This window comes from Herpailurus yagouaroundi, unplaced genomic scaffold, assembly GCF_014898765.1.
Source record: "Herpailurus yagouaroundi ecotype Mexico unplaced genomic scaffold, PumYag 140, whole genome shotgun sequence".
Taxonomy (NCBI): domain Eukaryota; kingdom Metazoa; phylum Chordata; class Mammalia; order Carnivora; family Felidae; genus Herpailurus; species Herpailurus yagouaroundi.
In genome coordinates this window covers 57,323,234-57,334,126 of record NW_024412395.1, presented here as the reverse complement: position 1 = coordinate 57,334,126, position 10,893 = coordinate 57,323,234, and the positions used below count along the sequence as shown (strand labels likewise).

The 10,893-nt window shown below is 43.7% G+C and overlaps 1 non-coding gene across 1 annotated transcript; it reads left to right on the top strand.

Moving 5' to 3' along the window:
• Nucleotides 1-10,557: 10,557 nt before the first annotated feature.
• On the top strand, nucleotides 10,558-10,664 carry LOC121031198 (U6 spliceosomal RNA). Its single transcript, XR_005790609.1, has one exon. It is a non-coding gene; the product is annotated as a U6 spliceosomal RNA (small nuclear RNA).
• Nucleotides 10,665-10,893: the final 229 nt, after the last annotated feature.

Sequence of the window (10,893 nt, the reverse complement as noted above, 5' to 3'; positions counted from 1 at the left end):
TGCAAGGAAAAAAAAACACGATTGAATCTTTGATCTCGCCTTTTCATTACCTAAAATTTTAGAGATTGTTCAAGAAAAAAAAGGGCAACTAAATGCACAGGTATAACACTAGCATCTGCTTTCCACCCAGAGACATAGCCCCGACCTCAAACTTGAGATTTCAGTGTGGAATCCCATCATAATCTGAAGGAGAAAAAAAAATTTTGAACACAAAAGAACTTAATTCTTTTTACTCCAAGTGATAACCTTTACTAGGCAACTCAGGTTAAAAACTGACCCATGGGCCTTGAAGTACACTATTTACCTAGAGAAAGGAAAAAACAAGTAAGGGAAAAGTGTTTGGGGTCTATGGATAACCCAAGAATGGCAAAGCCCGTGCAGCTTTTTTCTGATTTGCATTTTACACAAATTTCTTGCGGGAAGTGGCTTTTATATGCCAAGTTTCCTTCTGTGGTTAGTTTCTATGGGCACTTCATGAACTCCTGAATGTAAGGACCTGGAATAGAAATACTCACACACCTGCAGCTAGCGTGGTATGATTGGCATCCCCATCATGTTGTCACTGACACACAAAATAAACTTGGGATAATTGCTGCGTAGTTTAGGCAACAGAAGACCTACAATAACTGTTATGTCTGAGTGTATTGTAACAGTCTGACAAACCGTTTGATCTCCAGAAATAGAGCTGTTCCTACACATGTCATTCCATTGCTATCCTTGGATAGCAAAACCAACCGTATTGAGGTTTGTGGTCATTATGTTTTTGGCCACACTTCACTGAATTTTGGGCTTGAGATCTTACTGGATATCCTTGTGGCAACTGCCTAGTTGGGATTTGAGATTTGCTTTTAAATTCTGGATAGTCTGTCTTTGCTCTTTACAAGTGCCCAGTTGTCTAAGAGGACTTTCCAATTTTTTTTTTCTTGATTACACTCAACTAAATTAGAGGCAAATAATACCTCTTAAGCTGAGTTTTTCCCCTCTGGTTTTCCCTGCTGACCTACATCCATATGCCTAGATGTCCTCACATCTAAAGTATGACTCCATAAAGAGTCATTCTAAGATTACAAATTAAAATATATATTCAATCACCTGGGACCTAAGTCAAATGGTACCTTTTGGAAGACTCTAGTTTGTTCTCATCCTTTTGTAGGTCGGTGGGGAGAAGGCGGGTGGGATGTGGGGTCCTCGTTTGCAAGGAGAGAACAGCCTACTTGGAGTAATAAAGGATCAGGTTATTCAAGAAAGTAGAGCATTAAGAGCTAAATTTTGTGGTGCCTACCTCAGTGCTTTAGGAGATCAAAGGAAAGAAATAGCAACAAGGACAGGAAAAGCTAGGAAGGGATTCTCCAGAAGAGATGGGTTTGCAACTGTGTTTGGGGAAGGTGGGTGGCTTTGGGTGGATGAAAAGAACATATCCAGTAAGGGGGACATAGTGGGTGAGAGTGCGGAGGCAGGAACGAGCTCAGTATGTTCCTAGACCTGTAAGGATTCCAAGTGTGCCGTGCTTCCTAGTCTTTTTGTCCAGAGACTGCTAGTTTTCCCAGGGACAGATTTGACAGTCTGCACACACACAGGTCGACTTCATGTTAGCTTTGTGTCTTGCTTCTCTCAGATCCGGTTAAAATGCTAGTCTGGATCATGTCCTTTCCCTGCTTAAGACCCGGACTTGGCTCTCCATTGTTCAGTCTCCCTTAGATTGCTAGCAAGGCCTTCACGACCCACCGCCTCCCCACCTTGAACTTCGTTGCACCTCTGGCCCCTTCTTGCCCCTCCCAACCCAGCTTTAAGCCACCTGGGACCCACCATGTTCTCTTTTGTCTCTGACTTCACATTGTCCCTTCTGCAGGGAGACCAGGTTAAGGCTCCCCCACCATTTGCTCTCACAGCTCCCTGCAGGAAGCATATTTTGTCTTGATTTCTTACCTGATATCTATCTTTCCCACAAGACTATAAACTCCTTGCAATGAGAAACCATGTCGGGTTGATCCTGAGTGGCCAGCACAGAGCCTGCTCACACCCCGCCCCCCCATCATTTATTCATTCAGTCAAAAATCCCTATTAAACACCATACGCCAGGCCCCAATGCAACAGGGAGCAAAATAAGCAAAAACCCTCTGTTTTTATATTCTGCTTGGGAGAACAAACGCCAAAACTAGCTAAACATAAAATGCATAGAATGTATGTATTTATAAGCTAGCATAAATGCGTAAGAGAAAATAAGGCAGGAAAGGAAAACAGAAGTGTCAGGTGCGCAAGGAGCTTTAAGTGGAGTGGCCAGGGAAGGCCTCCTGAAGACCGTGACGTTTGAACAAAGACCTAGAGGAGGGGAGGTGGTGAGACGTGCAGATACTGGGGAGGAACAGGCAGACTGGGGAAGGAGTAGGTGCAAAGGCCAGGACTGGTGTGCCCCAAGAGCATCCACAGGTCAGTGGGCTGGAGTGCAGAGAGCAAGGAAAGTAGAATGTGAGGCCAGAGCACGAGGACAGTGTGGGAAAGACATTAATCATGGGTATAGGATTGTTGCTTGTTGCTGCTATTACTTCCTATAAGCACTTTGGATTGGGAGACCCAGAGAAACCAGGCTGTGCCTTTTCTGCTTTAAAGACTATTTCAATGACCATTTTGATGATTTACAACATGGAACAAAGCTCCGCTATCGTAAGCCAGTTGAGTAAAAAGATACCAACCTAAGCACCCCCTGACGGTCTTGAGCAAAATGCAGAAGGACCCTATGTGACATTAAGGGGCACCTGCCCCCACCTCGTGTTTTGGTTGGAGATTTATGCCTGGAGGCGAAAGAGCACGAAAGTTGGTAACTTCAGTTACCAAAGGGTTTGGGTTTAGAGTCCTCCCTTTACAGCAGAAGGCAGAGGAGTGTGTGATTATCTAATGATGACAATATAGAAAATAGTTGTGGTTTGAGTTCCAAGAATTCAGTTTTTGGAAGCCTTGTTCTTTGTCTTCTCCTCCTTTACTTAGCAATTAAGTAACTCATTTTATCAGGTGACACTCAGCACCATAAGGAATGAAATACCTAGTCACTCTGAGCCCAGGAAAGGAGTTTCAGACATTCCAGAAAGGGAATGGAAGGGGAAGAAATTCCTTTTTCGAAATACCTCTCCATGGCTGCAGACTGAAGGGTTCGTAACGTGTGGGGGTCATGGCAGTGCCTTCTGTGCAGGACACCTGGCCCAGCCGGCCGTGTGGAACGTCACTCAGCACGCCCGAGGGGCTCCCTCGCCGCCCGCGCTCCGCCAGCACAGCCTGCACACCAGCACACTTCCTTCTCTCAACACTTGGCTGCCAGCCATCTGGCCCCCATGACCGGAGCCTCCCGAGCAAAAGGTACACAAGAAACGAGCTGAATGCATACCACGTCTTTTTCAAAACTGGCAAACTAGTCATGAGAACAGCCTTCCAAGCCTTAAGGCTTGGGTTCAGCTCTCTCGCAACAAAGAAAAACAAATCTCTGTGTCTGTCCAGAGTCTAGAACACATCCAAGCCCTCTGACTGCCGTAGCACACAGGACATGGCATGGAGAACATAAATGCACCAAAGAAACAGCACTATAGAGAAAGCTGTTGGTGCTCAAGAACTACGTAACAAGAAGGAAATGCGAAAAGACACGATATCCGTGAGGGAGGTGTTGATGCTTCTGTTCTGACCTAAGTAAGGCTCAGACAGGGTTTGTGAGGCAGACATTAGCTACTTCTCCACATAATGTTATGCCCTTGGCATATGATTGCAGTTCGGGGGGTCTTTCTTGCTTTTCTCTGATCTCCCCCTTTTGTCATTGTTCGTGAAAGTAGCTGAGCTTCAGGTTGGCCTGAAATCCCGTGGCACTTAGAGCTACATGATCAAAGTCTGTTGTAGGCATTTGGGCTGGTGCCAACAAAGTTCAGGTTGTGCTTCAAACAGGGCTTCGGGCACCTCTCAGCCACGGGCGAGGGGCTGACTGGGTTTGATCTGGAACTGTGCGCATTTGGGGAGTCTCAGGTCCCTTGTTGGTAAGCCCTGCTTGGCAGAGCTCTGCTTTAATTAACATGGCCCTCGGGTTGGTTCGATTTCCCATGTTTCAGCACCTCACTGGGTGTAACCTTATCTTTCCATTTCGTACGCATGATGGATCTGAAACGGCACAGGTGAAGTTTGTCTTTGACTTGACAGCTGGATTACTTCCAAGTTTCACAACTACAGAAGAAAAGTCCCAAATCCCAGCTCTTCTTATCATTTGGCATTTTATGGAGCAGCCGCAGTGGGTGAGATGTTAATATGGTTAGACACGCTTCCAGCAAAATGAACTTACCGCTTAAAAGTTTATGCATCTACTAAGTGTGTTAGAGGCAAGGGAAATAAATGAATGATAGATGTAGTTGGGGGTGACGGCGAGGCGTCTCTGAGAAGCTTGGAAAGAGGGCAAGTGATTGTCGCCAAGCATTAAGCTACTTAAATAAATGAATATAATTGAAGGAGACAACATGTTTCATTACCTTTCGGGAAGAGTGTTCAGATGAAAAAGGAGGACAGTGTCCTGAGGAGCACAAGTCCTGCAAGCCGCTTCTCTAGTCAGTTTGAGGCAATCTTTGGTAGATAGTCACACGCCCCTTTTCCTTTGGTTACATTTCCATTTCTCTCAACCCTTTTTTTTTTTTTAAACCATGAAACCTCATCACCACCCCCAAACTTTGTTTTTTAAATCATGCTCATTAGCATACTGAGAAACTCATTTGCAAAACATACCTGCTCTGGGACTACAGCATGGCCCAAAACACAAGGAGAGGAATTACTCCGGTAGTCAGAGACTCGTGTGTGTGTGTGTGTGTGTGTGTGTGTGTGTGTGTATGTGTGTGTGTCTTGAAGTGTTATCTGTCCTTATCATGGTCCACATGGAGCATCTTCCGATACTATTCACTCTCCCTTTGCAGATTTCTAGATAATGACAGCTTCTCAGCTAGTGTGATACCAGGAAAGTGTTGTTAAGGGTAGGAGAAAAGGTATTTCTCTACCCTGGAAAGGGATATCCTTCACTACAGGTAGTCAACACCTTCACATATTCATCAGTTTCTCGTGAGTTAACGCGAGACCATGACCAGCTTTGAAAGATGTGGGTCCAGGTAATACCTTTGCCACTTACTAGATGTGTAGTTTTCGTCCTGGTTCTGTGGCTCGGTTTCTTCACTTGTATACTGGGGTTATGAAAATATTTTGGAATGGCTGTAAGTATTAAACAAGCCAACATATGCTTAGTGCCTGCCACAAATATATTTCATATTGTTTTGTTTCTATTATGATTCCTTATTTCAGAGATCAGCAGATGTCAACATGATTTTTATAACACACTAGAACTCTCTAAACAAGTTCCCCAAAAGGCCGTTGTTAACAAAATGTGCATTGTTTCTTTTATTCACCATTGCAGAGATATAGCCAAGCATTCAAAGCCGCCACTCACAAGTGGCTCTCATCTTGCAAAAGCCAAAAAGGTTTATAAATAGAGTCCCTACTTTAAGAATTTTACTTCCTGGGGGCACTTGGGTGGTTCAGTCAGTTAAGCATCCAACTTCAGCCTAGGTCATGATCTCGCCATTCTGAGTTCAAGGCCCACATCGGGCTCTGTGCTGACAGCTCAGAGCCTGGAGCCTGTTTCTGATTCTGTGTCTGCCTCTGTCTCTGCCCCTCCCCTTCTCATGCTCTGTCTCTCTCTCTCAAAAATAAATAAACAAAATCAGGAGACTATAGATGCTGGAGAGGATGTGGAGAAACGGGAACCCTCTTGCACTGTTGGTGGGAATGCAAATTGGTGCAGCCAGTCTGGAAAACAGTGTGGAGGTTCCTCAAAAAATTAAAAATAGACCTACCCTATGACCCAGCAATAGCACTGCTAGGAATTTACCCAAGGGATGCAGGAGTGCTGATGCATAGGGGCACTTGTACCCCAATGTTTATAGCAGCACTCTCAACAATAGCCAAATTATGGAAAGAGCCTAAATGTCCATCAGCTGATGAATGGATAAAGAAATTGTGGTTTATATACACAATGGAGTACTACGTGGCAATGAGAAAGAATGAAATATGGCCCTTTGTAGCAACGTGGATGGAACTGGAGAGTGTGATGCTAAGTGAAATAAGCCATACAGAGAAAGACAGATACCATATGTTTTCACTCTTATGTGGATCCTGAGAAACTTAACAGAAACCCATGCGGGAGGGGAAGGAAAAAAAAAAAAAAAAAGAGGTTAGAGTGGGAGAGAGCCAAAGCATAAGAGACTGTTGAGAACTGAGAACAAACTAAGGGTTGATGGGGGGTGGGAGGGAGGAGAGGGTGGGTGATGGGTATTGAGGAGGGCACCTTTTGGGATGAGCACTGGGTGTTGTATGGAAACCAATTTGACAATAAACTTCATATATTGAAAAATAAATAAATACATTAATTAATTAACTTAAATAAATAAATAAACATAAAAAACTTTTTTTTAAGAATTTTACTTCTTTTTGTTGTGGGTCTGTGATTTTCCAGCCAGTGAAGGTCATAAGATAAGGGCATAGGTAAGGATTTGGCTAGTTAGGTTGTCACATCTTCTCTTTTACAAGACCAAATATTTGTGAGTGATGCTAAGCTGGGAACATAGAAAATCGGCTTCCTGGCCTTCCTTGGCCCTGCCAGCCACAAACATATAGTGGCATTTGAGCAAGTTGATGGTTTTTAATTTATTTGTTATACGTTTAAAAATCTGTTGAAGCTTTTTCTTTATTAACATGCATTATGCTTTCTAATAAACAGACTCCGAAAGTGAAAAGTCGACATTTAAGTCTGACTTGGTGGCATTTAGCATACAAACGTTGGAAGGCCAGCAAAACAAATTTTCGGATGCAAGTCGTGTGCAATAGAAAGAAATGAGGAACCATGTATCAAGGATGGCCTATATACTCTCTTGCCACCCAGAAATTCTCTGCATCGCCGCTCTGGGTACGGAAGTGACCGGTGACTGTGACTGGTTACAACACTGATCCTATTTTCATGGGGTTCTTTTCTGTTTGGCTGACTTATAAGAGTTTCACCATCACCTGGTCCCAACATCATCACAGCCCCATCACCAGCAGGAAAGATGCTTTTCCTTCCAGGACCACTGCTGCTAGGAGAGCCAGATCTTTGGGCCCAGCGAAGACTCAGGACCCCATGGCATGGAATGTGAATCCTGAACAAAATATAGCTGTGTCTTGAACCAGGAGCCATATTCTTTGTACTTGCCTCACGCTGTGTCCGAGTAGCCACACCCAGCAGCTGCTACCAAATTTGTACACCTGTTGAATGTTGTTAAGATTCCCTAAGACTATCACAGCACTAACTTCTGGAAACCAATGATAGCAGAGTAACAGTTGGGTGGAGGGTCTCCTGTGGGAGCTGACCTGGGAGGTGCTACAAAAGATTGGGTTTTTAGATTTCTAGAAGAAAAGGGGCAATCTGAAAACAGAACCAAAGAAGTCTCGCGTAGTGAAGGGAAATCACGGAGCTGGGGTTGGTAGACTGGAATCTAATCACACATTCAGAAAATATTGAGCTCTAGGTTTCTTCCATCTATGACTTTGGGTGACACCATGTATCTAAGTCACAGCTCCCTCTTCTTGAAGGCGAGTTTAATAGCACCTCCTCTACTTCGCATGATACTGTTGAGGCAAAATGAGTGATGATATATACAAAAAGTGAAAGGATATCTATATATGTAAGACTTCTATCTTCTCTCCTAGACTCGGAGCTCTTAGGACACAGGGTCTTACACCTGTATACCCAGAAGGCACTTATATTAAATGATTGGATATACTAATTGTTGACTGTTGACCCTGAAACAGAATGTTGCCATTGGAGGTGTTGAGTAGAGCAGTAGTAGAAAGCAGGTCCCGGAAGGGAACACTAGCTTGGAGCATGCATGGGAGAAGTGGGCCCCTAAGAAGCTATTGCTGTGTGGGACTATAGAGAAAAGAAAGTTTAGATTGGGAGAGGGAATAGCCTAAAGGATTCCTGTCCAGGTCTTTATTCTGACAGAAACTTGTGGGAAAAGGTCCCAGCTCTCTGATGCTGTGAATGCCCGTCTGAGTGAAGCAGAAAAGTCAGGTGAAATCAGTTAGGGTGTTCTGCTCAGTGCGGCTGAGTGTGATGGATGGCTTGGTATGCTGTTTATCTGGTGCAGGTTGGTATTTCACCTCTGTTTTCATTAGACTGATGGTAAGGTAATAATTCTTTCCTCTGGCTGAAAAATCTGTCTTCAGCGATTTGTTGATCTTCTTGAACAGGCACTTCAGGTGCACAGAAGTCACCCTAAAGGAGATTTTGAATGAAAACTTAAATCATGCTGGTCGGCGTCCATGGAGCTCTGGAGCAACACAGGCCATCTGTGAGACTTGCTGTGGTAGTTTGGCGCACAGAGTCCCATTTACTCAAAGAGAACCAGCCTTGGGGGTGCCTGGGTGGCTCAGTGGGTTAAGCGGCCAACTTCAGCTCAGGTCATGATCTCACGGCTTGTGAGTTCGAGCCCGGTGTCGGGCTCTGTGCTGACAGCTCAGAGCCTGGAGCCTGCTTCAGATTCTGTGTCTCCCTCTCTCTCTGCCCCTCCCCTGCTTGCTCTCTGTCTCCCTCTTTCTCTCAAAAAGAAATAAACATTAAAAGAGAGAGAGAGAAAGAGAGAGAGAAGCAGCCTAAAAAATGGACCAAGGTAACCACACCTCCAGGAAACAAAGAGCCAATGTCATACCTTTGTCTCGAAAATTTCAAATTTATTTGCAAACTAACTGAAGGCAGGGCAATCTTCATGGGGTGTTTCCCCAAAGTTGTGTGTGGCAGTGGGAAGTGCCCCAGACAGGGATTCAGAAATCTACTCCCTGGTTCTCACTATGGGCAGATTTTTTCCTATCTCTAAGACTCAATTTCTTCATCTCTGAAACAAATAATAGTATATGCAGTGGTTTTAATTGAAAGCTCTTACCAAGATAACATAGCTTTTGGGTTTTCTCGAAGGCTAGTAGGAACACATTGGAAACAATGACAGAGGCTTGTGGCGTTAATGAGTTGCAGCTCTATGGCCCCTCCCTCTTTCCAACCACTTTGATGAGGAGCATAGAAAGCAAGAGAAAGATGTTAGCTCAGTTAGCATTGGTCAAGGAAGCCATCTTCCCACAACTGACAGGATAGGTCCTTCCAAGCAATGTTATGGGTTTGTGAGCTGAGGAGTAGGTGATCAGACCTCTACTCACAGAGTGCATGAAGTTGCTTTATCTGCAGGGACCAGCTGTAAAGTTTCATCCACTTAGTAGAGCATAGTCCAGCCATCAGGGGACATAGTCGGGATCTTGAACTACTTGTCTCCTCTTAGGTTTCCCATTCACAATGAGAGTTGCTTCCATCCCATCAACCTGTGGGGACAGCTCGTCCATCCTTTCTGTACCACAGGTTCCTTATCTTGACAAATTGTTCTTATTTAATATAACTAGGGTGAATGTATATCCTGATTTGTCCTTAACAGCCCTTTTTTTGTGCCAGAATAAATATTATAACACTCTCATTAACTTTCAAAATGTTTGGGTTTGGAGAGAAAATTACATGACACCCCAAATACAACAGATTAATTTTTCTGTAGGAACCTTCTCCACCCCCAAGGAATGCCTCATGTATGTCACTAATATCCTCTCTGCCATCATCTTTGTTTATGACATGCAAATACATATAAATTGTTACTTTATAATTTTCACGAGGCAATCTGTATTCAGCAATATAATTTTCAAGGTACTCCTGACTGGATGGGGAGAGTCATTATGAAGAATTGTAATTACTACAATATAATGCTTCCAATGAGGAAGGATTTTCCCCCAAATCCTTTGGTGAAGATAAACTAATATAACTTCTGTGGCATGTCAATCAAATGTAAGCTGTAAGAATTATTAATAATTCTGAAATAACAATTCCAACTAAAGAATTATTTTTATTCACTCCCCCTTCAATTAAGCAATTAGTCAACAAATATTTGTGTAATGTTTCCTGGCTCTATTTCCTGAAAATACAAAAGTGAAAGACAATCTCTGACCATAAGGAATTGATAGAAAAATGGGATAAAGAGACAAGCTCATGAAGACAGTCTGGCTATGGTAGCACAGAACAGAAGGATCCAACTCAGCTTTAGGCCACATTACGGAGGTGCAGGATGCTGGTGAGGGATGGCTTCCAAGAGACATGGAGTGTCTCAAAGGGCGTGTAAGAGTTGGCCAAGGAAGAAAGATATGAAAAGTATTTTCTTCCAGATCTTTTTAAAAAGTTTTTAAAAGTTTATTTATTTTGAGAGAAAGAAGGAGAGAGGAGAGGAGGGGCAGAGAGAGAGGGAAAGAGAATCCCAAGGCTCTGAGCTGTCAGCAGGGAGCCCAACCCAGGGCCGTTTCCCACAAACCATGAGATCATGACCTGAGCCAAAAGCAAGAGTTGGACGCTTAACCAACTGAGCCACCCAGGTGCCCCCAGATTGTTTCTAATATTAAGAAATAAAATAAGGAAGAAAATTCAAAAATCAGGAAACAGTGCTCGCTTCGGCAGCACATATACTAAAATTGGAACGATACAGAGAAGATTAGCATGGCCCCTGCGCAAGGATGACACGCAAATTCGTGAAGTGTTCCATATTTTTGAGTATGAGGGGAAAATTAGAGAACTAAGTGATACACTAAAAAGAAATAATATACGCATAATTGGTATCCCAGAGGAGGAAGAGAGAGGGAAACGTGCTGAAGGGGTACTTGAAGAAATCATAGCTGAGAACTTCCCTGAACTGGGGAAGGAAAAAGGCATTGAAATCCAAGAGGCACAGAGAACTCCCTTCAGACGTAACTTGAATCGATCTTCTGCACGACATATCA